This window comes from Megascapheus bottae, chromosome 9, assembly GCF_031878675.1.
Source record: "Megascapheus bottae isolate mThoBot1 chromosome 9, mThoBot2.hap1, whole genome shotgun sequence".
Lineage (NCBI taxonomy): Eukaryota > Metazoa > Chordata > Mammalia > Rodentia > Geomyidae > Megascapheus > Megascapheus bottae.
Window position 1 is genome coordinate 21,527,904 of NC_143517.1, and position 6,491 is coordinate 21,534,394.

Here is a 6,491-nt window from a genome sequence, read left to right on the forward strand (position 1 = left end):
TTAGAATTGTGGGACTTCACATTGTACTATGTACAACTTAGTTGATTAGTGTAGGTATTTTTTTTTCCTAAACATGAAATACCTTCTAGTCAACACACATACTGTGTTGAACACTCATGTAATTGTATCATTACTTCCCTGGATTGTTTATCTGAACTCACCCCCACCACACACACACACACACACAACTGAACACTAATGATGACTTTCAATCTGTTCTGTTGTCCTCTGGCCCATTCCTGTGCATGCTGGAGGCCCCTGGACTGGAGGTGACCCCTGGAGAGCTCCAGTTCCATCCCCAGCTGGCACTGGCCCTTCCTCTTTAACCTTCAACCAATTGAATGGTAATCATATTGAGTGGGTCCCAGAAATCAAGTTTCAAAGCCAGCAGAGATAAATTCCAACTATTGTTTCTCCTCTTGATCTACCAAGTTTGCTGCTGCTCTGTCACAAAAGATTAGACTAGCTTGATAGGAGTGAACTACATAAAAACCAACCTGAGTGAGTGTGTGTGTGTGTGTGTGTGTGTGCCTGTTTCCTTGGAAGGCACTAGCTTTCAAATTTTTCCAAAGTTTTTTTTTGTTTTAATTTTAAGCAAGTTAAATTTTTTTCAAAGTTCTTTTTTATCCAACTGACAGAAATAGTTCTAAATTGGTGTTGACTTGAGTCTTGGAAATTTGCTTTTGCCTTCAACAAAATATAAAATCAGTGAGGGTTGGAGTGGTTGGGTAATTCATTCCACACTGTATCTGATTAAAAAGAAGAGGAAGAAAAGCAGGGCTGACAGAAACCCAGAGTGGCTCAAACTCTGGCTGGGGGCATCGAGTCCTCATTCATTCATAGGTTAACAGATGTACCAGGCGTCTGCTAGACCAAAGCACCAACACCAGGGACCCAAGTTGCTTGCAGTTAACTCAAGAACAAATAATGTAAACACAGCACAGGCCTTAGAGTATGGCAAGAGAAATACTGGGTAGGGGAGGAGAGAGGATGGGGAGGAAGAGCTGTTGAGGTCAGAATGACGGTCATTCCAGGGAATGCGTCATATATTTTTTTTAAGTGCCATGATGGTTGAGACAACGCATAATGGGAAGATGGAGAGAAAATGCCATCCATTGCCTAACGCCTGACTTCAGAACAGACTTGACACGCAAGGATTAGAAATAGGTCCTTCGATTGTTACAGAATAGGTAAATCCAGCAAAGTTTGTTGAGTTTTTGTTTGTTCAGCAAGAAAGCCACTTGGTAATCGTTGTTAATGGGCTCCATGAAGCTGCTGTAAAGAATTTCAAAATTCCAGCTAGGATCTGGTGACACATGCCTGTCCTGGCTACCTGAGAAGCTGAGATGGGGAGAATGAGAATTCAAGACAATCAAAAACAACAACCACAAAAACTTTCACAAGAACTCTTTTCAACTAATACTTAGGCACAGTGACACACATCTGATAGATATCAGACAGAAATTAGGAGGCTTGTGGTGACAGGACAGCCCAAGCAGAAAAGTCCACAAGACTCCATCTTAATGGAAAGATTCAGATGGGGTACCTGTCATCTAAACTACAATAGGATCATAACTTAGGCATAGGCTTGGGTGTGAAACAACTATCAAAAATCACCAGTGCAGCCTGGTGAAGAAAGTCTCTGAGACACTTATCTCCCATTAACCACACACACACACACACAGCAGGAAGGTGGAGCTGTGGCTAAAGCACCAAAGCACTAGTACTAAGCATAAAAAGCTAAGAGAGAGCATCCTGGCCTGAGGTCAAGCTCTAGTACTGGCACAAAATAATAATAAAATGTATGTGATACAACCATGGCACAAAAAGATCTGGAATGACCGCTGGCACCTCCTCCAGCCGCTGTGGTGCTGCCTGTGTGCTCGTTCGGTGCGGACCGGGGACCTCTTTTGTGAAGCGACATCTGAGGAGACTCAGGCGCTCGCGATGGCCGACGAAAAGCCCAAGGAAAGAGTCAAGACTAAGAACAACGATCATATTAATTTGAAGGTGGCGGGGCAGGATGGTTCTGTGGTGCAATTTAAGATTAAGAGGCATACACCACTTAGTAAACTAATGAAAGCCTATTGTGAACGACAGGGTTTGTCAATGAGGCAGATCAGATTCCGATTTGATGGGCAGCCAATCAATGAAACAGATACACCTGCACAGTTGGAAATGGAGGATGAAGATACAATTGACGTGTTCCAGCAGCAGACAGGAGGTGTCTACTAAAAAAGGGAACCTGCTACTTTGTTCCAGAACTTTGTTCTTATAGACCAAGAATACATTCTTAATTAGAAAACTGCAATTTGGTTCCACCACATCCTGACTACTACAGTATAGTTTTCTCTATTCTTTCATTTTCCCCTTCCCCATTCCTTTATTGTACATAAAGTAACTGGTGTATGTGCACAAGCATATTGCTTTTCTTTTTTCCTTTTTTCTTTTTTAACTAAATGGCCAATGGTATATTTGATTGACATCAAATGGAGATGGGATGGGGAAAAATACTGGTTCTGTGAAAATATCCCCCTTCTCCATTAGTGGCATGCTCATTTAGCTTTTATCTTTATATTTCAGTAAGTTATTTTGCTCTCACTGTTTTAACAAAAAAAGAAAAAAAAAAACAAAAAATCCTTGCATACCTTGTTTGATTGGAGAATTTTAATGTTTTCATTTATCATTGTAAAACCAAGGACAATTTTATAACTTTTTTTGTACGTAGCTGTTACATGTAGGGCAAATCTGTCTTTAAGTAGGGGTAAATTACTCTTAAAAAAAAAAAAAGAATCCTAGATAGTTTTCCCTTCAAGTCAAGCGTCTTGTTGTTTAAATAAACTTCTTGTTTAAAATGAAAAAAAAAAAAAGATCTGGAAGCATTGCTTAGCTCCAGAGTGTCTGCCTAACAAGCTGGAGCCCCTGACTTCAAGCTCCAGTACCTCTCTCCCCTCCATGGGGGAAAATTTTTGAGACTCAGGAAAGAGGGCAGATACTGCATGAATCTTCTGGCTAGTTACTGATGAGGATCTTCATGGAGGAAAGTAATGAGAATGGAGGGGGAAGTCAGATCAAACAGCTAACTGAACAGGTTGAACTTACAAACTCAGGTGACTGGAGACAGCTTATCAACTGAGACAGGGCCCAAGGTGATTAAGCAGGAAAACAGAATCCACAACGAGTGAATCCACTTTGGCAATGGCTGCCTGACACTGAGCTTTGTCCTCAGGAAGGAGGTGGGTGCTCAGATTCTGGAATCACTTCATAGGAGCTGCAAGTTGAATAAAGTCAGCTGTGAGGAGGCAGAGAGTGTAAGGTGAGATCCAGGGACCCATTTCAGAGACCATAAGGGAGCCCCTGACGAAGTCATGAAAGATGACAGAGGAGACTTGGGAGGGGAACTTCCTCCTCCTGGCAAGAAACCAGACCAGCAACAATGGTCCCCCTCTGCCTGGATCTTGTCCCTGGGCTGACTCACAGTACAGAAACCTCAGTCTGGCCCAAGAAAAAGAGTCTGTGTGTCCAGCCTAGGGCAGAAGCCCAAAAGGTGAAGGGCAGTGTTAATAGATAGCACATGAAGTCTTGTAACCTTGCACTCGGGTTTCTAGTAACTGAATCCATTGTTAAAACGACCAAAGGAAAATTTCTTCCTAAGTGAAACCTGGAAACTGTTGTTTCTTTGGCAATTTTGTTTGCTTGGTCTCAGAAGCATGGATTGCTTAAATGGGAAGGCAACATTTCATGAGAACCCTGGGGGAAAACAAAAATACATTTCAGGTCTCACCAAATAGATACATCTTAGTTCAAATGAATTCTTTTCATGTGCCAAAACCATGAGACAGGACCAATTCTTATCAGTCTACTCAAAGAGAGGGGCTCCTATCTGTTCCCTGGAGTACTGAACTCATCGGGCCCAGGTCAAGATAGACACCCTGGGTCCCTGTAAATGTCAAGGTAGAGCTATGAGCCAACTATAGTCTAGCTACTACTTATTATGACTCTCCCCAGGGCTCTCAGTCCCTACATTACAATCACTATTCACTTTTCATGACCTACCTTTGTCTTTTGGAAGTTCTGAATACTTATAGACAGCCACAACTTTGCAGAGGCTCCGAGCAGAAAAATGATTTCTTATTTAACTTACTCCATTTTCCATCACAATTATAGCCTAGGAGCTCCTACCAAACTTGTCAGCTGGCCCTGTTAAAACTTTTTCTTCCCACTAGCCAAAGAGGCCAGAGATTTGATTGGCAAGAAAAACAAAGCATCTTCAAGCCAGATTGGAAGTTTGAGGTTTTTGCTGTCAAGGTGATTGAAACCATACTGCAGGGAGAAATGTGTGTGAGCATAGCAGCCTTGAAAAAAAAAATGCCCCTTCGCCTTGCCCACACATCCTGGGTGGTCCACCAGGATGCCACTCAGCAGACCTCACCTCTCCCTAGAAAGGAGGCTGAGCCTGGTTTCTCCATCCCAGCCTTCTGTCTGCAATGTACACCAACTCCAGCCAGCCATCCTAGTTTATCTGGGGCCTCAGTGGTCCAAGTGGCCACTGGGCAGGTGGGACTTCTGACCCAGGTGCTACACACACACACACACACACACACACACACACACACACACACGCACGCGCGCGCGCGCGCATGCGCGCGCATGACAACAGCACAGTGCTCTGTGGAGTTCTTACTTAAGACATCAGCACAATAGACATTGCATCATTGCAACACATCCTCCCAAAAGATATGCTGAAGTGTAAACCCTCAAGGTCCATAAATGCATCTTTGGAAATAGGGTCTTCACAGATGAAGTTCCAATGAAGTCATATTGGAACACAATGAGTCTGGCATCTATAGGCAAGGAAACCCAGAAACACAGAGGGAGAGTCCCATGTAACAAGAGAGGAGGAGATAAAAATGGCCTAGCTCTCAGCCACATAATGCCCCAGGAATTGCATCCAGGACCCTGATTAGGGGAGAGACATGGAACAAATTCTTCCACAGAGCTTCCAAAACTGACCATGCTGAACGCCTCAATTTCAGATTTTCAGCCTCTACAACTGTGAATTTTTTTTATAAAAGAGAAATTCTTGTTATTTTAAGCCACTTAGTATGTGCTACATTGTTACTGCAGCCCTTGCAAGATCTGTCATCAGACAGCTGGAGCTCAAATCTAGCTCTTCCCCTTATTGGCTGTACCATCTTGATCTTTCAGTCTTCATCAGTCTCCTCATGTAGAAACCAGGCATTTACAGGACTTCCTACATCAAGAGTTTTGTACCAGACTTGGGCACTCGTGGCTCATACCTATAATCCTAGCTATTCAGGAGGCTGAGACCTAAGGATCGAGGCTGGAAACCAGACCAGGCAGAAAAGTCCATGAGACTATTATCTCCAATTAACCACCACAAAAAAAACCCCAAACCAAAACAAAACAAAAACCAACCAAAAAAAAGTGGAGCTGTAGCTCAAAGTAGTAGAGCACCAACCTTGAGCAGAAAATTCTGAGACAGTGCACAGGCCCTGAATTCAAGCCCTGTAACCAATAACAACAACAAAAAAGCCAGTGAAGCTGTGGGTGGCTCAAGTGGTAGAGCACCAGTCTTGAAGGGAAAAAGCTAAGGGACAATGCCCAGGCCCTGAGTTCAAACCCCAGTACTAGCAAACAAATAAAAAATAATATATAATATAACAAATTATATAATTATATATAGTATTGTTCATATCAAAAATAGGGGAAGATTCATGGACAGCATCTGAACTGTACCTCCTACACCCTAAGAGCACGTTAGGCTGAATCATGAAATTGCTTTGACTCGGCTGTTTTGATCTCTGAAAAAGCAATTTCATAGTTCATCCTAATTGATGCATTAGGAGTGGTGACAGCACCCAACCACAGCCTCTGTTTCTAGTGCTGTTTTATATTTTCACCACGTTTCTCAGTTCTCTGACACCATCAGAGTATCCTCCCCTTCCACAGTATTTCTGACACTCCAGAATCAGCGCAGATCCCAAAGGGGAAGATCCTCAACCCTACCCTGTTTCAGGCCACAAAGGGAGTCCCCGGGCTTTTCATCCCTCTGCCTAGCTGACTGTGAAGCAGAGGTTCCCCTAATCTCACTCAGGTTGACAAGTCCCTAGAATAACCCAGAACTCAGGCAAACATCCCAGTAGTATAGTAATGGTTATCATTTCCTGTGGAAAGAGAGCGGTCAGCACCCAGGTAGAGCACAGAGCAGGGTGTTTGCAGAAGGCCACTGTCACCTTCATATCCTCTTCAGGAGCCTCCATGGGTTTACCAGCCCCCTTCTCCACATGTTGCTATTCTAGAACCCTTACCTGAGTTTCATTACTTAAGACATGATTGGTTAAACTAATGACCACTCAAATTCCCTCCCCATCCCGTCTCTTTCCTGTGCACTAACATGTGTATTTATTTACTTATTTATTCCTGCTTTGTCGCTTCTAATTAGCCATGAGGATATTGAAATTCATTAT

The 6,491-nt window shown here is 43.1% G+C and overlaps 1 pseudogene; it reads left to right on the forward strand.

The window, feature by feature from the left end:
* The first annotated feature begins 1,846 nt into the window (after window positions 1–1,846).
* LOC150058877 (small ubiquitin-related modifier 2 pseudogene) lies at window positions 1,847–2,421 on the forward strand (annotated as a pseudogene).
* The last annotated feature ends 4,070 nt before the right edge of the window (window positions 2,422–6,491 follow it).